We start from the raw sequence: 24,259 nt of genomic DNA, 5'->3' as shown, positions 1-24,259 counted from the left end.
TCTGCTGTTCCTGATTGCATTTTCCCTCTTTCGTTGCCATTCGTTTAGGGGTTTATAGAGCTATCATCAGCAGTTACGATGACTAATGTTCGTAATGTATTGTTAATCCTTGGGCATTTCCAAATGTATCTTACGTATATGGACGCAGATACGAACTATATGTATGCTTGATACTTCAAATTGATTGAAAATACGCTATACCAGTTATTTCATCTTCATGTTTAGTTTACAGTTCATGACGAAAATTGACAATAGAATACAAAAACATCGAATACTTTTATGGTAGTGACATTAGGGCTTCCGCCAGTTATATAATTCAAAGAAAATATCTATGGCTTTATACAAGTAGTTTCTTTGTTTTCTATAGTTTGTTTGAAATTATTAAAAGGAAAAGTTTCCGATTTTACTATAGATTTTTTTTTTTGGTTTTTGAAAAATGGAAACAAGTGTTTCGGACACCACAAGTGTTAGCATTTTCCAAAAATCAAAATAAATCTATAATAAAATCGTTTTACTTCAAATATCTATGATTTAAGAAAAAAAAACTGTTTCTAAAGTATTTCAAATTGTAAGCTCTTTAGAGAATATTTTGATATTTTTGAGTTCACATCAAAATCTCAAACAGTTTTCCGTTTTGCGGATTATAAGGTAAGGTAAGGTAAGGAGGATGGAAATAGAACTTTAGTAAGCAAATAGGAGACCACGGTCAATAAGTTCTTCTTCGTCAAATTTGTTTGTATTCCAATTCATTACCAAGTCATCTTCAAAGAAAACAAATATCACCATAAGTCAGTTGTGATCTAGGAAGCACTCGGCTTCCTTGCATGTCTCCCTAACTTATATCTACGACAATCACAATACTCGTTTGGTAGAGTACGTAGGTACCAGCGGCTGCTCCGGGGACCAATTTAGCGTTGTGGTGCGCCATTTTGATCCCACAAACTCCAAGGCAATGACTACTGTGGGAAGAGCAAGCGGAACAGTATTGTCTTTTTAGTACCAAAGGTATTGAATTTGGTACTATTTGAAGTTCCTCAGTGCTTTATTAATCTTCCTAGTTTATTAGCACTTTCCAATAGAAACGGCAACGAAGTTAATATTTGGCAATATCCCGTTTTGCTGAACTTCAACTGGAACGTTCCGCTGCCGGACGTCACCTCGTGAAATAATTCAAAACTCTAGTAAAATCGCACAAAGTGGCGGTTTCGGTGAATGCATCCAGGTATAAAAGAAGACATGCACAAGCGGATAGATTTATATTGTGGGTAGCGAAGTTTCATAGTCGCCCGGCCAGAAGAAGACAGCCTGCTTTTGTAAATTATAGGTAGGGTGATTTTATACCTTTCCAATTCGATATATAACATTCACAACAATTAAAGTTGGAATTTGGTTGGTTTTTAATTAGAATGCGTTCATTTTCTTGGTGTGATTCTACTTTTGATGCACTCGATGTTGGTCATTTTCTTTGCCTCCATTGTGTTATCCATATTACGTGGGAATAAATGTTTTGATCTTTCCATTGTGTCATCTTAAGTTCGCTCTTTAATCTCCTCTCTCCGAAAGCAATGTACCACCAATATTAGTAATCACATTACATGTAAAATACAACATCAACAGAGGAAAAAATCTTTTCTTTATGCTTGAACCTAGGAACCCTCATATAAAAGTAAAGGTACTAACCTTTTTGTCACATTTCACATTTTTTACTACCATGATTTTCCCGATTCCGAAAACACTGGAACAGAGTCCAACCGGTTTAGATCTTCATTCAGTCACCAAATTTTACATCCCTTGAATCGGATTCTTTTTTTCGAACGTTAGGTGTCTGTTAGACCTCGCTAGAACTTCAGCAACAGTTAATTATCCTTCTACTCCAATGCCACTCGTCGTTTTCAAGCTCATTTGGCCTTTCCGATCGCGGCTGATGTTTGATTCGTTTTTCTCCATCACGAAAAGCTTAGACTCAATGCTGGCACGCATAGTAGGTTACTGTCGCTCTAAATCGCATATACATTTTGACAAGCATCAGCCGCTCTTCATTCCAGATCAAATCCACAGAGTAAACAATGCCTTAAATTAATTTTATCTACTCTCATGTTGAAGGCGTCGTAGTTCCTTTTAGACTGAGACTAGATATTAACTAGTGATTTTTTCAATCAAGCTTTTCCTACCCTTGACACAGCGGGGCTTGTAGGTAGTAAAGGATTGTCTTTAATGGGATGAATACCACGATTTGGGTAATAAACACAGAGAAAACTAATACACACTACTCAATATCTAATAAATCTCGGAAAATTAATTTAATGGTAACTTTTCTATTATGGGGGCAACTTACTAACAGCCCATAACTTCTGTTGGGAAGTGTACTAATATTGACCTTGGTGGAACAACTACACAATAAGAATATGGGTTGGAAACATCCAATTTAGATTAAAGCGTACCAGCACGCAACGTATTCAGCACGTGGTGTATGAGACAGAGAAATTTTCTTTCATATATTTCCACGTGGTGGCCGCTGGGCAGTCTTCCTTAACGAAAAATTGTAGACGGAGAAGGATGAGGGCGAGTTTCCCGCGCCTAAAAAGCGCCGTAGGTTTCTTAGTCAGCCAAAAAATGAAACCTGCTGTTATCGGCTTTGAAAACATAAGCGAACGGCTATGCACTCTGCGTTTGGGAGGCAAATTTAGAAATATAGGCCTTATAAACGTTCACGCCCCTACAGAGGAGACTGCAGAGTCGGAGAAGGACCCTCGAAGCCTCTCTCAGGTATGATATCAAAATCGTACTTGGAGATTTCAAGAGTCAAGTAGGGACGGAGCCTGTATTCGGGCGATAGGAATACCAATGATAACGGACTGCGGATTATTCAGCAGCACGAAATAGTTGTTAGAAGTACCTGGTTTGCGCGGAAAGCTTTCCACAAACATACATGGGCGTCTCCAGACGGGACCACTTTCAACCAAATTGACCACGTGCTGATTGAACGCTGCCACCTCTCAGCCTTGATGAATGTCAGAACATATAGGGGTCCAATATAGCTCGGATCACTCTTCTTCTTTTTCTTCAGCCTTTGTCCCTTTCACAAGCGGGGTCGGCTCGTCGTGATCGGTTTCGCCATTTGGCTCTATCGAATGCCTGATCTGGGTGCAATCTCGAGGCTTTTAAATCCCCATCTAGCGGATGAAGCCACCGTTGTTTCGGCCGGCCTTTTGGTCGTTTACCATCGACTTCGATGTTCAGACCAATTTTGGCAAGTGAATTCTCTTTAGCAGGAATTGTGTGACCATACCATCGAAGACACCTCTCTCGCAACTTTTCCACGATCGGTGCAACCCCATAACGATCGTGGATATCCTCATTTCGGATGTGATCAAAACGTGTCACGCCACTAGTCCAACGTAACATCTTCGTCTCCATTACTGCAAGACGCCGTTCATTGTCTTTTATAGTTGGCCAACACTCAGAACCATAGAGAGCGACAGGACGGACAACATTGCGGTAAATTTTCTATTTAAGACGTTCGTTGATACGTCGATCACAAAGAACACCAGTTATGGAACGCCACTTTATCCAGGTTGCGTCAATGCGTTAAGCAATTTCATAACGCAGTTCTCCATTGGCTGATAGCGTTGATCCGAGGTATTTAAATCTCTCAGTTCTGGGCAAATCACTGCCACTGACAGTGATTATGCCTGTTCCATGGGGATCGGTCGTCAAAAATTCAGTTTTGTTTAGACTGAATCTGAGACCGTGTTGCATGAGGCGATCATTCCATTTCTGGAGAAGTTGCTCGAGATCAATATGTCGTTGGTATAGTATTCCGAGCTCGAATTACAACACCACCTATAATCCCCTATCACAATCAGGTGAGAGTGCATACTGAAGCCATTCACAACACAGCCCTCTGTAACACCTATAAGTAATGTTGCATTCTCAAACAACGCGGGCACGGGCAGAGACTTATCACCAACTCCATCGACCGGAGAAACGGCTTCACAGATGGAAAAAGGAAGCCTGGGAGAATCAACAAGTCTGTGAACCGCACCGCACCGCGCGGAAGTTTTACCAACAAGCCAGCAGAATGAAACCTTATACACTTCGATGCTCATTCTACCGAGACAAAGAGGGAAATCTGATTTCCGACAGAATGGACATATTGGAGCGATGAGTTGAGTATTTTTATGAACTGCTGAACAACCAAAATATCGGCAAGTTGGAGTTCCCGCCAACTGAAGACGACGGACAAATGCAGCCACCACCAAGCATAGAAAAAACAGTCCATGAAATCCACCGGCTTAAAAACCATAAATCTCCAGGAGCCAATGGAATTACAGCCGAATTGGTTAAATATGGAGGCGACCAAGTACATCAAGCGGTTCATCAGCTGATGCTCAAGGTGTGGGATAGCAAATAAATGTCTGACGACGGGCAACGGGGCATTGTCTGTCCCATACATACAAGGATATCACGCAGTGCGGTAATCAGGTATCACGTTGCTGAGTATCATCTATAAGATATTCTCCTCTATCTTGCTAGGCTGGATAGCCTCATACGCCCAGAACATTATTGGCCCATACCAAAGAGGCTTCACTCCAGGCAAACCAGCAACAGATCAGATTTTCTCTGTGCAGCAAACGATGGAAAAACTGTTGGAATATGGACATGAATTGCGCAATCTTTTCATCGACTTTAAAGACGCCTATGGCAACATAGCCAGGGTAAAACTGTACACGGCCATGAGAGAATTCGGTACGACGAAATTAATAAGACCGACTAGGCGGACCTTGACCAATGTGGAGGCCAGATAAAAGCAGCAAAATCACTCTCAAGACCATTCGACATCAACAATAGTCTTCGACAAGGGGATGCCCAATCATGCGTCCTCTTCAACCTGGCCCTGGAGCAAATGATCCGCGATGCAGATGTGAATGCGAGCGGAACCATCCTCTTCAAGTCCATCCAACTACTGGCCTACGCTGACGATATTGACATTATCGGAAAAACAACCCGAGATGTACAGTCTACCTTCATTCAGATAAAGCAAGCGGCGCGAGATCTTGGGCTGCACATTAATGTAGGCAAAACGAAGTACACGGTGGTAATGTCAGCACCAAAAACCAATGAACGAACAACATCGAATTGCACTGGTCAAACGGGAAGAATAAAGATAGGAAACTACAACTTTGAGAGCGTTTTAAAAATCTCCTATCTAGGGTCGAAAATCACAACCGATAACAGCTACGACAATGAAATCTGCGCACGGTTGTTGGCAGCCAACAGAGCCTATTTCAGCTTACAAAAACTGTTTCGCTCGAAACTTCTCACCATAGGGTCAAAGTTCTTACTGTACAAGACTATGATCTTGCCAGTCCTTATGTATTCCTCGTAGACTTGGATTCTTAGCAAGATAAACTACGAACTCTTGGCCACGTTCGAGGGAAGAATTCTCCGAAGAATTTTTGGCCCCTATACGAGGATGGACGATTCCATAGCCGCATGACTGTTAGCGATACCATGACCGTCAGGTTGTGGAAAACAGCCGGCTTAACAGGTTGCGGTTGGCGTATTCTCATTCGCATGGATGAGGATGATCTTTTAGGGATATTGAATTGATGAACGTCGGCGCAAAACGGGGGTGTCTGGAGTTCCTTATTAAGGCAGGCCTAGACCGGATACCGGTTGTTTCGCCGTTGATGATGATTATTCCTTGGTCCATTCTATAATGTTTTCAATAGTTGTTTGGAACTTTTTTGCTTCGTCCGTGGTTCTAGCGTGGTAAGGTTGGCAGTATCGTCCGCAAATGTTGCTATTTTGGCTTCTTCACAGAAACGTATATTATTGGTATTCAGGATAAACAGTGTTAGGTCCAAGACACTGCCCCTTCGTATTGCCCTCTTGATATAGATGATTTTAAGATATTGAAAAATTCTTCTGGGAGGTCTCTTAGCAACTTATACAACCGACCTTGATGCCACACCTTATCAAACGCCTGCGCGACATCAAGAAAAATGGTTGAGCACACCTGCTTTTTTCCCAATGCATTTCTTCTCAGATTCGTGATCCTGTGCACCTATTTGTTCGTGAAATGCTTTCCGCGGAAACCGAATTGGTGAGGTGGTATTAGATTTCGATCCACAATGATTTGCTTCAGTCTCTTCAGGAAAAGTCTTTCAAATAGCTTGGCTGCAATAGGGAGTAGCGATATTGGTCGACACGATTCGAATCTACTTGGCTCCTTCCCTGGTTTGGGGACCATTATAACTTCGGCCGCTTTTCATTGTTTGAGACTATTTGAACAAAGCTGAAAAAAGTAGCCTTGAAATTTCATACAGAGTGGAAATCTTAAAACGTCGTCTGAAAACTTTGGCATCAACACCGCAGAATTTTCTGTAAATACAATAAGCGGTCAAATCAAATACGAAATCTCACAACTGTAACTACCTGAGTTAAATCCAGATTTTTGAGAGAAGGCAATACAAAAAGGGTCGGGGTATTTTCCTAGTACACATCAATTGAGCATATAAAAATCAGATATTTTGGCAGCGTTGACATTAGAAATTAATTTGGAATGAAATCTAGAATTCAACCTTAGATGGGTTGTCTTCCCTTGACCTCATAAAAATATTTGAGGTTTTGTAAATTATTTTACATTTGAAAGGGATTTGATACAATAATTGGAATTTCTTAACCCGAAATCCAAAAAAAAAAACTTAAGAATAATCTCTTAAAAACTCGGCTTTTAAATTTATATCTTTTTTGTAACAAATTGTATTCATTTATTATTCCTACAGATACACACCGCATCCAGAAAAGTTGGGGCTTTAATAACGTCATTTTGCTCTCACATCAACCATATCAAGCACCCCATATGGTTTTTATTCCCTAAATATTGCGTGCATGCAAGTTTCATGTTTTGAGATTGATGTCTGATACACGTAACTCCTATCAAATACACATTACCACTTTGTGAAGTATGTCTTCCAGTATGTCAACTGATATCGGCCCTTTTCCTTCTGTTCTTTAATTTACGTTCGGTAATCGATACAGATGTCAAGTACACACGGAGTACGTATCATACGCAAACATCAAGGCCAGTCGCACAATTTGCATATAAAGCGTGTTGGGATTGGAGAGGAATAGTCAAGTGTTTAAAGAGCACAACGTATGGCAACTAATACGACACATATGCATTTTTAGACATAATTGCTTCCATGGTAAATAGATCAATATTGTATTATTCAGTTTTTCTGATGAGGGTTTTCCTTCAAATTTACGGAAAGTAAAAGCTCTCTTAGCTGGGGCATTCAGAAAAGTAGCAGTCAATTTATTTAATGAAGGCGAAATAATGTTCCGTTATGGATTTATTCTTTTAGTAAGCCCTCAAGCTTTACGGTTTCTTTTTAAAAAAAAAGTAAACTGACATGCCCATTGATAGCACGAGTGATCCCCTTCACTCAGCCAAGATTTTTGCCGTTATTGGCTAAACTGTCGCTTAAAAGCCTTCCTTCGCGCAGTTATCAAAAGAGGAATAACTAACTCAGTATTGGTCACCACAATATCTATGCCTGAATTTTTCGAGAAAAGAAACAGTTCTCAGCAATCGGCACATATTTGTCTGGTTGCACCTCACTATACAAAAATGCGTCACTTGGTCACGAATTAAAGTAAATTAAGATGGGGTTTTTCATAGCTTTTCTGTGTGGGTTTGTGAATGCCATGTCGATTTTTACATGTTTAAAATCGGTTTACTGTCTGTCTGTCTCTTTTTTTTTTGGAAGGAGGTGGAAATCTTCAAAAGACTCTGACCTGGGCACGCCAGAGTGTGGGATTTTTACCCACTAAAACCACCCCCGACTCTCCCCCTACCCCGTGGAACCACCTTTAGGTATTACATCACGGGGCGGAGTTAGCTTACTTTAACTAGGTCTCCTGCCGTCTACCCGCGGGGTTCGTAACCGCGCCTTTCTCACATCTTCTGCTTTTCGCAGTTTTTCCTCGATTACAGCGATCATGGAATTGTCGCAGTTTGGACAATTAGGCGGGGTATCCAATTTAAACCTGTACAGGTATTGACGGTATCCTCCATGGCCGGTAAGAAACTGGGTGAGATTATAATCCACATCCTGATGGAAGGGATCTACCTGTAAGTCCAACGAATCTTTTCTGACTGGTCGCATCGCTGTTGCCATCTGCTTATGGATCTCTCCCTTTCGGCTTTTTTCATCTGAAATAAGGGAGAGATGGACCTGGTGTTATAAATGTTCATCATTTCGGTTGGCAAGATGTCAATCGGCATCATTCCCGAGATGACGAACGCTGCATCGTCTGAGACGGTCCTGAAGGCAGAACACATCCTTAAGGATGTTCTTCTGTAAACCGTACTCAGTTTATGTGTACTGTCTTGAACCTTCAGTGCTTTTCCCCAAACTGGGACTGCATACAGCATGATAGAGCTCACCACCCTGGCTATGAGGGGGCTGCAAATATGCCGCGGGCCTCCTACGTTCAGCATCATCCTTGGCAAAGCAACACTCGTGGTTGATGCTCTTTTACATGTAGAGCATACATATGCTGCTTAAAATTAAGTCCTCCGTCTATCATCACCCCAAAGTATTTGATGGCCGACTTGGAAGTGATGATACGATTCCTGATTGTAATGCAGGCGTAATTTCTTTTCCGGCGCTTAGTGATGAGGACCGCTTCCGTCTTTTCCTCCGCGAGTGCCAGTCCAGCACTCCCTAACCTTAACAACACTGAATACTTCGCCTGAGTACAACTCAGCATCCTCGAGATGCTTTGCGACCACAACCAGTGCTATATCATCGGCGTAACCCATCACCGTGGCCTCCTCTGGAACCGGAAGGTTGGGTACATCATTATACGCCCACAGTAGTGGGCGCAGTACAGAGCCCTGTGGGACACCCGCGGAGACAATGTACTCTTTGGATCCATCGGTATCATACCACAGTCAGTGCTCTTTCAAGTGGCTATCGATAATAGCGGCGAAGTAGGTGGGAACCCCAATCGTCGCCAGAGACTTTCGTATAAGGTTCCAATTGGCCGAGTTGAATGCATTCCTCACATCCAGGGTCACCACCACGCAATATTTGCTGGTGCAACCCCTTCCGTGAATTGCATTTTCGGTTAAGCCAGCAACCATTCTGATGGTATCAATGGTAGATCTGGCTTTTGTGAACCCATACTGCCTATCTGAAAGGCCCCCTTGGCTCTCGACGACTGGAAGTAATCTATTATAAATGACCCGCTCCACAATTTTCCCCATAGTTCTAGAAGACATATGGGTCTATAGGAGGACGGTTCCCCTGGAGGTTTGCCAGCCTTAGGCAACAGCACCAGCTTCTGCCGCTTCCATGGTGCAGGAAAGATACCCTCCGACATGCACGTTTCGAACAGCTCCGCGAACATATCCGGTCTACATTTGACGGCAAGTTTGAGCGTCTTATTGGGTATGCCGTCAGATCTCCATCAGCTCGTCCCTGGTGACTGGTGGAATCGGCATTACATTCAGGGGGCGTTGGAAGGTGTCAGTACCCCCCTCTTGCTGGGGAAATAACCCCTTTTCTGTCTTTTTTTTGTCCCAATAGAAGGTGGAAAGCTTCAAAAGCTACCGCAGGCTCCTGCCACACGGTTATGTGGGACTCTTATCCACTAAAGCCACCTTCTTACTCCTTCTACTCTCCCCGCGGGACTCCCATATGGTATTACGTCGCGGGGCAGGATCAAAATTTATTCTGCGCTCATGTTCTCGTTGCTCGTGTTCCTCTCGCGTCCATTCTTTCGGATGACTTCTTTCTGCCTAAGTTTCTTTCCGATGGCTGCAATCACTTTTTCGACTTCGGTCCATATCCCCTTGTCTTTCACCATAAGTTGCATAAAATTTTCGGGTGTAAAGTGTTCCCCGGTTGTAGCTTCTAATGTAGCCCTTTGGGCTTCGAATCTGGGGCAATGAAAAAAGACGTGTTCTGCGTCCTCTGCAATATTTGGGCACTTTGGGCAATATGGCGAATTATCTAGCCCAAATCGATACAGATATGCTCGTAGCCTTCGTGTCCGCTCAAGAATTGAGTTAGGTCGAAACTTACTTCGCCGTGGGGTCGCTCGATCCATTTCCGGATATCCCATATGATTTTGTGAGTCCAGTGGCTTTTTTCTGACTCGTCCCACTTCTCTTGCCATTCCGCGACAGTTTCAGTTCGTGCGAACTGCCGCCGACGGGCAGTAGATTCTCCGGTGAGGCACGTTCGGTCGTAAAGTCGTCGTATTTCTTTCGCCAGGATCTCAATCGGGACCATTCCTGTTATCTCGCAAGCTGCTTCATTAGATATACCCCTTGTCTGTTTGTCTGTCCGTCCGTCCGTCTGTCTCGGAGACGGTTACAGCGATTGACACTAAATTTGGTAGAAAGCTGGGAACTGTGAACGCTCACGCATACAGTGAGTTACATGCTTTTACGGCGAATTTAAGGGTGGTCCCCATACATGCAATTTTTTTTTCATCAAATATAGTCATGTGGGGTATCAAATTAAAGGTCTCGGTTATTACTTTTCGGAAAGGTAGGGAGTACGGGGGGTTGAAAGTGATCGTTTATTTAAGGGGGCCATTCTCAGAAACTACTCAACCGAAAAATCTGAAAAAAAATGAGGAAGCTGCCACTGGGCCATATGATGCCTGGGCTCCGAAATACCTTCCATACTGATATCTGTACAAATAACGTTAATAATAGTATATTACTGTAGTTTTTGGTAATTGGCTGCAAAACCCCCTTAGGTTCATGCTACCACCAATATGGGGTATAACAGAGAGCATGATCTCACCAAGTTTGGTGGAAATCGCACTATTACTAACAAAGTTGTAATAGGTAAAATTTGTCCCTTCTTCGCAAATTCAAAACTATGAAGCGTCCAGCTTCCGCGATGCAGCGCAGTAAGTTGAAATATTTACACACGGTAGTAGCAAAGGTAACACATAGTGTGATTAATGGGGTGGGTTACGATATGCCAAGAGACTATCACGAATTGACTATTGTCAATCATGTAGGTAGACTTATATCCTACATTGGAAAAGTAGCCAATAGTATATTTAGTAAAATGTTAGTCACATCGTGTATGGACAGAGTTCTTATTTGATCTTATCCCTATATAGACCTTGAAACCCAATGTACCCAATGTACCCCCCTTACCCCAAGAAAAAACTACAGATTGCATTCTCGATAGATTCTCGTTTTGGCTTCAGTTGTCGACATCTCTAGGCTTACACATGCATAGTGCAACTTTTCCCTCATTTCCCAATTTCATTTCTCTGGCAAGAAAACTTAAGTGACGAGGAGTGACTTCCAAAAAAACAAATAAATATATAAATCCGAAGGAAACAAATGTGCATAACATCAAAGGTAACGGGACATTCCTCATCGCTGTATAAAAGATACCATAAGTAAAAATTAAAGAGGGAAGCGCGAAAATCCTTTTTCTCTTATTTGGAGAATGAAAACTATTATAGAGGTATTGTATATGATATATTGTAGACGGGACGATACAGCATCACCCAACTACCCCCGTATTTGCCAGTAGTCCATAAACATCCGTATCGTCCCCTTAGCAAACATGAAACAAGTCGGAATACCGGATGCCGAGCGCTTCGAGTATAAAGGTTTTTTCTTCATCTTATGTAAGACTCTCGCTATGCACGATTTTCCATTCGTACATAGCTAAGAATACAAAATATTCCGTCATATTTTGCCAAACCCCAAGATTCACAATTGTACATACAAACCAACGACATAAACACTGTGTTCATCCTAAATAAATAAGCACTGTCTATTACCGCATGACGATGCATACATATATGTATATGTGCGCATCTAAATTGATGTAATGCATCTTCACGCATTTCCACTCCGTGCACAAAAGCATACATGTACATATATGTTTGGTATATAAACTAAAAACAGCTGGTAAGCAGAACACACATGTCTATTATATTGGTTACTACCGGCAAACTTTATTAGCATATACATATACATACACATGTCTACCTGCCGTAATTGACATTAAAATGCAAATAAATAAAAAATGTCAAAAAAGGAAAACTAAAACGTTCCCACGGACCCGCCGTTCATATAAGTTTACTTTATTTGATGATGACGTCATACACGTCCTGGGTGCCATAAATTTACCTGAAATGTGAAACTTTGACCTCCTATAACTTTGTTAATGATGGTTGGATTGCCTTCAAGCTTTTCAGGAGTATGTCCTTAATTATCGTCTATGTTTATGTTAAATTTTGTACTCCTGGGATGAACTTAAGGGGGGCTTTCCGGTAAATTTCCAAAATTATTAACTTTATTTGTGCAGATATCGGAATGGAATGTATTTTGAGGCCTAGATTTCATATAGTTGCATCACTGTAATTTTTTCGATTGGGTAGGTTTTGAGAGCGAGACCTGTTTCACTTTTTCGGGCATACATTTTGTGCCCTACCTCCCTTAGATTTCACCCAATATCAGAAAAAGCATCAGTTTCGAAAAGTACTAATTGAACCTTTTCATTTGATCCTTCACATAACAATATTGTGTGAAAAGGAAATTTTCAGCTTACAGAAGCCTCCCTTAAAATTCTACACAAAATGGGGATACAAAGGCGACATGTTCTCACCAAATTTCGTAACAATCGGTTTAGCCATTTCTGAGTAAATCGGGTGTGACAGTGAGACAGACATTGAACCAATTTCAATAAGGTCTTGTGTTTACATAAGAAACTCCACTTTACCGATCGGGATGGGAAATTAACCACTCTAGTATTCCTTGTGAGAACAAAGCTGCAGGATTCTTGTTTCCCCGTTGACTTCTATTTCAGAACCAAAACTTGGGCAGTGGGACGTTAAGGGACACGGGGTTGAAGGTAATGACATATAACTCCATAAGTTCACGATAAGTGAATTGTTGCCATTCATTATTTTGGACTGAAGCGGCAGCTTCAACCAAATTTAGAAGGGCGTTGAAGAAGCAAAAATAGTTTACACAGTAATTTTAGCAAGAGATCTGGTGGCTTGGGAGTAAGAAACATCCGATTTGGTGGAACTTATGATATCTGTGTCACTGTTGGCTTGATTCGTGTCACTTTACTAATTTTTAAGGTTTTGTGTAAAACAAAACCTTATTAAAATCGGTTTACTGTCTGTCTGTCTATCTGTCCGCCACACGCATTTTCCTCGGAGACGGTTATAGTGATTAACACCAAGTTTGCTGAAAAGGTGGCAACTGTGCACGCTCCCGCACACAGTGAGTTACATCCTTCTACGTCGAATTGCAGGGGATCCCCATACATTCAGAAAGGGTGTGTTAATTTTTTTTCAGCTCGATTAGTACTTTTTGAAACTGGTCTTAGTTTTGACATTTGTTGGGAAGGTGGAGAGTGCGGGAGTCGAAAGTAATCATTTATTTAACACGCCCATTCTCAGAAAACATCCAACCGAAAAATCTAAAAAGAAAATCAAGAGGCTACCATTATAGCCTAGTGCCTAGGCTCCAAAATACCTTCCATACCGATATCCCTTCAAACAAAGTTAATAATAGTGTATTACTATATTTTTTAATAATTGGCTGCAAAATCCCCCTTAATTTCATCCTAGCAACAAGAAATATTTGCAGTATTGTAGACTATGATATAGAGCATTATTCGAACGAATTTGGCGGAAATCGCACCATTCCTAAGAAAGTTATAAAGTCAAAGTTGTCGTTTCTTTACAAAGACTTTACTCCGTGCACAAAAGCATACATGTACATATATGTTTGGTATATAAATTAAAAACAGCTGGTAACCAGACTATGAACGTCAATATCGCGTGAAAGTGGATATTCTCACATAATATATTATGTCCTACGTAATAATAGCGCAAATGCACCTTCAAATGTCTTTATACACAAAACCTCTCATTCCTGAAGCTTCCAGCTTCCGGTTTCCCGACTTGTTTAATTTTGCCATCTTTCCTTCCGGCGGTAGCTGGAGAGATGTCGCGATAGACTACAGTTGCAGCTATGTGGTGTTTCTGTTTTGGGTCTTGAACCTTTCCCACGAGGATGGGTTTTTGTACACATAATGCATCTGTGTACAATCGAACAGTTAACAACGTGCCCGAAATGCCGGCGGTTAAAATGCTGCACATCATCAATGCTCCTGATTCTGTCAAGAATGACCTTTTGGTGAAGGATACGCTCCACTTTGAAAACCTTTTTGAGCTTCTGAAAAGCCTCGATAGTGGGAATGAACAATCCTGATTGTAACTTGATTAGGAGCGAAAGATTTCCCCTCATGGAGATCCTTGCCGTTCGTTGTCACAAAATTAATTTCAAGGCCCTGATCCAATATGGATTGTTGTGCCAACGATTATTATTATTATTGTATATAAGCATATTTGAGTGGACATTTGTCCGATGTGCACCTAGCTCGTAATCATGCCAGACTGTTGACTTTAGCTTGATACTTACATCCAAAGTGTTAGATTGTATTATTAGGTTGTTGCACATGAAATGGCCGATTTGGCAATCAATTAAAGTTAGTTGCGATTTTGCTGTATCAAACCACCACCAGTTGGCGCTGTTGGTGTCGGATAATGAAGTATAGATACTCCTACATTTAATCAAGGAGTCATTCCAGTTTTGACCATTGTTGTGATAACAGTGAATAAAAAGGAAAAAAGGATGGAAAAGAGCCAAGAACGTATACTTTTTCTGTATGAGTTCAAACTTGGTCATAAAGCAGCGTAGGCGACCAGGAACATTAACAGCGCATTTGGAACTGATACGGTAAGCGAACGGACATAGACTATCGACTGACAACAACGAGCTGCGTTTGCTGGTTGAATCCGACACACGTCCGTCTATGAGAGGCATTGCAGAGAAACAACTTGGAAAGGTGAAAAAGCTCGGCAAATGGGTTTCGCATGCCCTTACGGAGCAAAACATAGAGCTTCGAATGGAAATTTGCAGTTCTTTACTCTCCCACAACAGAGGCGATCCCTTTTTGCACAGAATAGCCACATGTAATGAAAAGTGGATATTATACGACAATCGTCGCCGATCAGCACAATGGCTAGATGCTGATGAGCCACCGAAGCATCTGCCGAAACCGAGCCTCCATCGGAAGAAGGTAATGGAAACTGTTTGGTGGTCTACAGATATAGTTGTCCATTATTCTTTTTTGGGACCTGGCGAAATGATAAATGCACAGAAATACTGTTCCCAACTCGAGGAAATGCACCAAAAATTGAGTATACAACGGCCGAGATTGGTCAACAAAGATGGCGACAATGCACGACCCCATGTATCCAGAATAACGGTTCAAAAGTTGAACGAATTGCAGTATGAGACTCTGCCTCACCCACCATATTCACCGGACCTTTCGCCAACCGACTACCACTTTTTTAAGAATTTGGATTATTTTTTGGTGGAAAAACAATTTAAGAACGAAGAGGCTGTCAAAATTGCCTTCGACGAATTTATGAACACCCGACAGTTGGACTTCTACGAAACTGGCATACATGCTATTGAATTTCGCTGGGAGAAGTCTTTTGAATTGACTGGCACCTATTTTGATTAAATAAATAAAGCGTAATGCTGACCACATTGCCTCCTACAGTGTTCTGTAGTGTACCGTTACGGTCTTGAATGAAGTGCTCTAACACACTTCAAGGCCCTGATCCAATATGGATTGTTGCGCCAACGATTATTATTATTATAAATAAATTTTTGTAAGCTTTACAGTCGTTTCAAATTTTAGCACCAGATCGGCCATTTCATGTGCAACAACCTAATAAATTTGCACAAAAGGGACAACTTTGATCTATTATAACTTCGTTAGTAATAGTACGATTTCCACCAAACTTGGTAATACCATGTTGTATTTAAATTTAATTCTAATTATAATTCTAAGTTGAACTAGAATCTAGAATGTGTATTCAATTTCTAAACAATATAGTAATATATTTTTATTAATCCCATTTGAGCCGAGATCAGTATGGGGCGTATTTTGGGGCCTAGACATCGTATAGTGCTTTCTGATTTTTATCAGATTTTGTAATTAGGTAGTTTCTGAGAATTGGTCTGTGAAAGAAATGATCTGCAATTTGTATAATAGAATTTACACAAAAACCTGGAATCATTTTTTTCTTAATAGATTCGCAAATGATAGTCATCATTGACACTCGACAACCGTCACCACCATTTGTATTGGAAAAAATGGTGTGATGTAGGGAGCGGTAAATTACAGGATTATTTGGTGATGTATTATGTGATATCATATCAGGACAGTTATTGCAAAACGTTACATATCACAAAAGTGATACAGTGGAACTCGGATAATTCGAACTCGGGTAATTCGAAATTGTGGATAATTTGAACTTTTCTCTTGGCCTTTGAATTTCTTACTCCCAACTTCCGTACTTTGAATTTTGTATAATTCGAAGTTTTTCGTTGGTCCCTTCGATTTTGAATTAACCAGGTTCGACTATATCACTATCACGTCTCAAATGAATGGTGATGGTGTCATGTTATGATGTTTGGATCGCGCTCAATGATGATAAAGTGATATCTTCTTCGTGATACTACATAAATCACCAACTTATCTCTAGTTCAAGCAACTTTTTGATTAAGGTGGTATCTAATTTTACAAAAAGATATATTTTCTAAAAAATGGATCCCTTTGATTCCACAATTCGGGAATTTCATATATTGCAGAAACTCTATGTTGCTGATAAAACTTGTGTGAAGTGAAGATGGTCAAAAATCTTTTCAAGGCCTCAAAGAGCATTTCTTTTGAAGAAGCATTAGAAATCTGAAATTCATATAGAGAATTTACGCCCTTGGCTCCTGTCTGCCGAACACAAATAATTTGTCACTGCTATTTTTATTTGATTCAACTACTACTTCTTGTACCTCATGAATCCAATATAAAATACATGGAATATTTTTTTCTGGTTTGTGATTTTATAAAAGCAGGTGTTCTTCTTGATGAAACAAATTCATTTTTTCCTCAGTTCTCTCGTAGGAGTCAGCATATCCTTGAAGTCTATCTTGAAAACTAAGTACTCAGTACAGATTAAATTAGCTCAATTAGATTTTGGAGATTTTCCTAAAATGGGTCTCATTCTGAGGTAATTTTGATCACCTACCAAAAATGGTACAGAAATAAATTGTTCGAAATCTCCACCTACATCTTTTTATTTAATTTGACAGTGAATGTCAGGTATTACATGACAACTTATAAATAAAATTTACATGATTTATGCATATGGCCTAATGGGAGTGAGATGCATTACTCCTATAACCTTGAAAATATGAATTCATTTGAATTTATCCGTCGAAAACCGATTGTATAACCTTATGTTCACACGTAGTTAAGACAAGAGATTTCGGATGTTGAAAAGTTGAAAGAAATTTAGGCAAAACTTCTCACTCAAAGGCAGTCAATCGCAAGAATTGTCGTCTGTTCTGAGGAGTTTCTCTTGTATTTCCAGCTTTCCAACCAAGTCTTATGCTAATAATCCAAAAATAGAAAACATGTTTTGTACGATTTTCGGATTATTTTGCATTATAAGTAATTTGAAAACCTGCTCGGACTGTTTATGTTGATTTGACCCGAACAACATTGAACAACAATACCGAAGAACTTTATCATGAATATCATTTTTTCGGATTCGCTCTGTTTATTGCCATTAACTTGTCGCGTGTCATCTCTCTGTTGTTCAGCTCGTTTTTGGCAACAAATGGCTATTAACAAACAATGCTTCATACTACTCGTACAATACCGCATAAAACTTGCCAGGTTAGTAAGCAGTGAAAGTGACAATATGTTGGATGGGTGAAGCGGTGTAAAATGAATCTATGCGAGTATTGTTTAAGAATGTATTCTAATTTTCTCCTGTGAAAGATATTATATGTAAGCTGATGTGCTAATACTTTTTTTTTTTATTTTTATTGCAGGAGTACGAAGCTTTATATTCATCATTTTAATGAACGGCTAATAACACTTTCAGGTGAGTTGATGAGAGATACCTAAAAATTATCGGTATCTTGTAATTATGGTCAGGGAGTTTATTGCACTCTCAAACGAGTTCAGAAACGAAGGAAAAATAATGAATAACCAGGGGATATAATGGTACAATTTATTGCCAAATGGGAATTGTAAATCCATTCAAAAGTCCAAAATTGTGCAATATTTCAATAAATATACAAAATGTCATAAAAATCACAGATACTATTTATTGAATATTTTTCCCATTTTCCCATGTTGAAAATGAGCTACAAAAAAGGTCGATAGAGCGCCATCCAGTCTGTACAATTAATATGTATAATGTATTGTGGCATGTAGCAGCTGCTATTCATTCACTTTCAGTTTTCAGTTTTCCTGTAATTCCCTTCATTCCTTCAGTAACGTGGAGAACTTGTAATGCCGAACGAACGGAAAGAATGATGAAAATGGCGACAGTCGCTTTTATGGCGACGTCTGAAAATAGAAGTGAATTTCACTTTCATACTTAATGTAGCCAAGATTGGGATTGGAGGATATTTTAGGTTGTATTTGCATTTTTTCGAAATCGATTTGGACAGTGATATGCATATACTCGTACAATGCGCCTACCCTTTTGAAGCTAATGGATTTGAAGTTGATTTAATGACTTGCCCTGGATAAAACTAAACTCGGCTATAAGATTTGGCCAACTCATTCGACCACCACAATTGCGATATCCGATTATCCGTGGTGATTTAGCGATAATTTTAAAATTGAAAAGCTGTTGGATTTGATCAGTAAGTTATGTCTACGAAAGTTTGGCGGTAAGTCTAGTGGAATATATGCTATTTATTTATAGTATAGATTTTGATTGGGGTTGGATTTGTTTTCGCTTGACGTGGGAAGGAATTCGTTTATTATAGTAGCTCCACGGGACTTCCGTAGCAATAGTTCACACTTCAGTGATCAAAACTTCTAGTCCTGTATAAATATACCTCAATCTCCTTTTCACTAAGCTCAATTAATCAACACTAAAATAGAGGTATCCATGTCAAAAATATCTTTTAACAGAGTCAAACTTAGTCTTAAAGAAGCATACTAAATAGTGGACGAACACATCATTCTATGTTAACTTCACATATCAGTATGTGCTTTTTAGCAGGTGTTACGGAAAGTCAATCGACTCTCTCCCAGATATTTCAGTTTTCAGAGGAACATTCCTTTTTCTGATACTCGTATGTGTACTATTGAGGATGTTATGGAAGAAAAAACTTCAGTCTGAATTACAATCAATTTCTTTTATAAAGACCATGCGATTACAAAATCAAAGTCTTGGTGACATTTTTCTTGGAAGTCTGATCCAGAATAGAAGGAAGGTTCACAAGGCAATGACTCCAACCAAGCCCATTTACCTCTAACATCTATTTTCCTCGTTAGATGTTCATCGTTCGGGTGCTGAAAATGATGAAAATATTTTTGAAGGGATTCATAGCAAATCGGCGATTCCTTATTTGTCATCATCAACAAAGGGGCAACAATCGATGTGTCTTCTTTGCCTACCTTGCTAAGTCCCAACTTCCTGGTTCGGTTCATTTTCACTCAATCAGATTTTATCCACAATCAAGTAATTGCGATATCTATCATAGATATTTTCGTTGTGTAGGCTAAATAGTCCTCCACGACGATTCCAAGATCCGCTTTCTCAAGCTGTATGAAAAAAAAAGCTTTTCTGTGATCAGGATGACTTCAACAACACTTTAGTTCAAATCGAGTCTTGATGGATGCAACAAAACCCCAATGTGACGCCTAATACGCCAACAACAACTACGTGCCATCGCGGTCGATTTCCGGCAATGTATTTCAATTGCTTCCATGATTTCCGAAAAGCTTGCACTCCTTCACGATTCTACCCCATGTATTTCTACTTGTCAGAAATCCTGCATGCCCTATTGTGAAATGTAGTTGCCGTAGCTGCTATTTCCACTTTCTGATCAGCAGGTCCACGTTTATTAAGCCCGTACGCTAACCTAACTCTTCATTAAGCCAGGATGACATTACAGAGCCATGCGCTACTCCCATATAGTAGCATACAGAGAATACAGCCTCGACATGATGGCTGAAATCCATGACCCAATGGGATAGCAAGCAACGTAGTCGAAGTGTTTGAGGAAAGATGACATGGACCATTGAGTCCCTTCACGTCCCCCGAACAAGGTGACCTGAAGAATGTCACTGATAACGAAAAGAGAAAGTATCGACGATAAGATGCAATTTTGTCGGAATTTCTTTAAATTCCTCTCAGATTTTACTTAAGTGCAGCACGGATTGTTTTGCGCCCTCATATGTCGCTTTGATGATAGTACCTATCATTTCCTCCGGAATATCCCTCTTGCGTAAAGCATTCCATATACACTGCTTGTTCACGCTGTCGCAAGTAAAGCGCTGGTCTAAATTTCCGTCAAGACTGGCGGTTTTATTCCGTTTGCATGCGTTGATGGCAGAAAAAATTTTGCTATTGTTTGGAGGAGCAGTCCGTATCTTCATGTTACGATGGTTTGGCATAACGTACATAGGAAGTAGACCTTCATCAGGTGTGATGATGATCCAGAATCGCGGTGTGGTGCTCCTTTTACCTTTTCAGGTGCTGTAGATATAATTAACGTCCCTCACAGGATGATTGAAACGCTTGCAATCACCTGTAAGCTCTTTTGTAATGTGGTCCACGATGGCGAAATCATTATTATTTGCGGCAGTTTCTGCTTCACTTATCAACGCAATTACGGAGGTCCTTTATCATCGCATACATTACGCTGCGCTTGTCGTACTTTTCCACGGTAACGGGGCTCGTTACGCTTACTTAATCTCATAGTTATCAACAAAGGTCTCTCTTGTAACTCCTCTTTGGACGTGGCCGACAATTTCATTAATATTCGGCGGCCCGTATCGAATTCAGGGAGGGGGTGGGGATGTTGCCGGTTAGATGAATCCCCATTGATCTTATGGGAGGAATATTTCTCATAATGAGACGTAAAACTGCTAAAAATTTATAAGCATTTCAACGTTGTTATCATGCTTGCAAAGACTACGTCTTCCACTACATGACCGAACAAAATACTTTCGAAGTCCGCCTTAGCATTAATCCATCACGGCACAATATCAATCTTGGGAAACTCTTCCTGAACTGCGTTGAGTTACTCACAGAAAGCATCCTTCTCCTCTATATCGGAAATGCCTTGGTGCATAGAACTAAACAGATATGATGCTCCTTACTCTGGATCGCAATCTCAAAGTTAGGGTCAGAAATCGGCTCCCAAGTTATGAGAACGGCCCTTGTGGTAGCTATCAGCCTTCCGGAGAGCAAAATCGCACTATCACAAGATGGAGAGGAGTTTGGGTACTCAACTCATCACTCCAATATTTCTGTACGGTCGGGAATCAGGTAAGTACTGGGGTATATGTAATTCATACAGCTGATTTGTTGCTAAAACTTTCTTGCCTTTTGTGGGCCCTCTGTACTCGAGTTCACAGGTGTATTGTTTTGCTTAGACTTCTTCTCGGAGAACTGCCCATATCCAACGCATTTGTTGCAACACCGTGATGTCAGCATTATATTAGCACATGATTTTGACTAGCTGATGTGCAGCTTCTGCTCTGTTCAAAAGACGCACGTTGCTTGAGAAAATGTGCAAACACTTTCTCTTATTTCTTCGCTGGGTCCTTCCTCCCGTCCAACCCGTTCCGAAGCTCTTTTCGGTTTGTTTTTTATTTTAAGTAAGATTGTCAACTGTACATCACCCCTAAGTTAAATCATCAGTTGGGCCATTTTTTCCTCCGTTTTTAGACGCGGGGGGCTTATTTTTACTTTCTCCGCTCTTTTACTTAGAAATAACTCCCGATAGACGTTTTCCCTTCGGCGCCTTTACTACCCTTTGTACTTTTTTACAGTGTTTTCGATAGCTCATCACCATCGTTACATGAATGAACTTTATCGCAAACAAACATACTTTTATTATGATATGAGGTTATGATATGCAGCGGATAAGCATATCGAATACGTTGCTCCACCCGTTAAGAAGGGAATTTGCTCTCAACTCATCATCATCAACGGCGCAACAACCGGTATCCGGTCTAGGCCTGCCTTAATAAGGAACTCCAGACATCCCGGGTTTGCGCCCAGGTCCACCAATTCGATATCCCTAAAAGCTGTCTGGCGTTCTGACCTACGCCATCGCTTCATCTCAGGCAGGGTCTGCCTCGTCTTCTTTTTCTACCATAGATATTGCCCTTATAGACTTTCCGGGCTGGATCGTCCTCATCCATCCACTCTCAACTGCCAATCATTATATGCCGATTAGACGACCGCTGAGAGCTACCCATAAATCTACGTTTACTTCTCCAGCAAAGCATTCATGGCAGGTGTGATTCTATTTTACTCAAATTCATCATTTCCCCGGATTTTAGATGACGATACCGCAAGAAACACGACTTTTATTTGATGATACCCTTAAAATATTCAATAACGAAATGAATGCACCCGCTTCCTCCCAAATGCAGCATTTTTTGTTATCAGTGTCTCGATTGCATAATTAGTAAATAAAAAGTGGACCAGACTAATTTTAGAAAATGTACGCGGCGTTTTATTTATTGTGATTAAGTGTTGGAACTCCCTTATCTATGCCGGATGGTTTATAATACCGCGGACTTACACTTCTTATCATGTTTTTATGTCTAAATTTAAATGTTTGGGTTCTGTAAATTCTGCAAGTTAAGCTTACACTTTTCTGGCTCCATACCTGTATTATTTGTTGTTTGCATGCGGAGAGGGCTTTTGTCCTGAACAAGGAACGGCAGAGAAACATAATGACTCTCAGTCAACATTTGCTATATAACACATAACTAGTTATGCCTGAAAATGTTATTTGGTACATAAATTTATGCATTATTTCTCATTGTTTCTTAAATTATTTTTCGGAAATTAAACATCATAGATGTCTAGTATTTCTTGGTATGGATTCTTACCAGATCTGTGAAACCGCATTCGGATGTTGCGGAAAGGAAGGAATTGCTCAGCTGATTAAGGGGGTCATCCCGTGTGTCGGGTTGGAGAAATCGATTTTTTTTTTTGCATGAATTGTATCTATATATAGTGGAGAATATGTGGGCAAAGGGATTTTCCGATATTCCGAGTCCTTCAGAAATTAGAGGGTTAAACAGGTAAGGAGTTTGCAGCCGCGGCTAGAGTACTCGATGAGAAAGAGCATCGAATCTCCTTTTACCTGTTAGTTTTTCACCTGAGCCTTATAAATTTGAACACAGGTATAAATATAAAAAGATGAAAAACCAATCAATTGTATAAACTTATTTGCTATTTGGAATAAAAAAGATAATCCAGTCTAGAGTGAGCACTGAAAGGCTTTCAAGTTATACTCAGTTATATTTTGTTGTAAGTATTGTGCTGTTTGTGTGTTCAGTGATTTTTCTAAATGGATCATACGAAGGGAGATCACGTTCAACGTCATGCTCGCACTAAAAAACGAGTATTTCATGGGAATCGATAGTTATCAGAGAACAAAAAGGACTTCGCATCAACATCAGCAAAGAAACTTTTAGCAAACATGAACATGGATGTTCCAATTGCGACAAGTTTTGTATATTGTATATTGGATTTTGCTGGAGTTTTCTCCGGTATTTCTGCAAATTTCTGCAAATAATAAAATATACGTAGTAGTAAAAAAGGAATACGTAGGACATGTCGAGAAAAGAAGTGGCTTAGAAATGCAAAGAAATCACAAAGGCATTGGTGGAAAAGGGGCTGGAAAACTTACTGATAAGGACCTCACTACATTTTCTGGACTAGTTATTCGTCGACACGCAAATTCGATAGAAGGAATGAAACAAGAAATTTGGGAAACTTTCTTCCATAAATGTTCTACAGACGAAAATCCTCAGCATCAAAATTGTCCAGCAGGCAAGGACAGTTGGTGCAAATGGCGCAAAGCGGAAGTTAAAGGAGAACTGGATAGTTTTCACCACGAGAAGGCACCTTTGACTAAAGAGGTTCAAACAGTCATCAAACCAATCTACGAAGATTTCTCACAAGATGATCTCTTGAACAGATGTTTACGAGCAGAGACCCACAATAACAATGAGCCGTTAAATGCATTGAACTGAACTTTCGCTCCTAAACACCTTCATTCTGGGGCGAAGGTCGTAGAAATAGCCACTTTTCTGGCTGT

General features: G+C 40.2%; 1 protein-coding gene across 8 annotated transcripts in view; it reads left to right on the top strand.

The window, feature by feature from the left end:
* Nucleotides 1-24,259, top strand: part of LOC119650882 (F-actin-monooxygenase Mical) — a 214,732-nt gene that overhangs the window by 99,546 nt on the left and 90,927 nt on the right. For all 8 annotated transcript variants that reach the window (XR_005249382.1, XM_038054053.1, XM_038054052.1 and 5 more), the window contains one exon: nt 17,996-18,048. The gene's annotated coding sequence lies outside the window, so the exon portion shown is untranslated. The remainder of the gene's footprint in view (nt 1-17,995; nt 18,049-24,259) is intronic.

Source organism: Hermetia illucens, chromosome 3, assembly GCF_905115235.1.
Source record: "Hermetia illucens chromosome 3, iHerIll2.2.curated.20191125, whole genome shotgun sequence".
NCBI classification, from domain to species: domain Eukaryota; kingdom Metazoa; phylum Arthropoda; class Insecta; order Diptera; family Stratiomyidae; genus Hermetia; species Hermetia illucens.
The sequence above is the reverse complement of the archived record's forward strand: the minus strand, read 5'-3'. Positions and strand labels throughout refer to the sequence as shown.